This window comes from Lupinus angustifolius, chromosome LG20 (genome assembly GCF_001865875.1).
Source record: "Lupinus angustifolius cultivar Tanjil chromosome LG20, LupAngTanjil_v1.0, whole genome shotgun sequence".
Taxonomy (NCBI): Eukaryota; Viridiplantae; Streptophyta; class Magnoliopsida; order Fabales; family Fabaceae; genus Lupinus; species Lupinus angustifolius.
This window is the reverse complement of record NC_032028.1, coordinates 13,161,507-13,162,061: the sequence shown is the minus strand read 5'-3', so window position 1 is coordinate 13,162,061 and position 555 is coordinate 13,161,507.

Sequence of the window (555 nt, the reverse complement as noted above, 5' to 3'; positions counted from 1 at the left end):
CCTATCCTCATCCTCATGCTCGTCCTCATCCTATTCTCATCCTCGTCCTCATCCTATCGTCATTCTCATCCTCATTCTCGTCCTCATCCTCATCTTCAATCTATCCTCATTCTCATTCTCGTCCTCATCCTATCCTCATTCTCGTCCTCATCCTCTTCCTCATCCTCATCGTCGTCCTCATCCTATCCTCATCATCATCATCATCCTCATCCTTATCCACATCCTCATCCTCATCCTATCCTCATCCTTGACCTCATCCTATCCTCATCCTATTCCTCATCCTATTTCTCATCCTCTTCCTCATCCTCACTCTACTCCTCATGCTATCCTCGTCCTCATTCTCAACCTCATCCTATCCTCATCCTCATCCTAATCCACATCCTATCCTCATCCTCGTCCTCATCCTCATCCTAATCCACATCCTCATCCTCATCCCATCCTCATCCTCGTCCTCATCCTATCCTCATCCTCATTCTGGTCGTCATCCTATCCTCATCCTCCTCCTCATCCTATCCTCATCCTCATTCTCATCCTCACCCTATCCTCATCCTCATC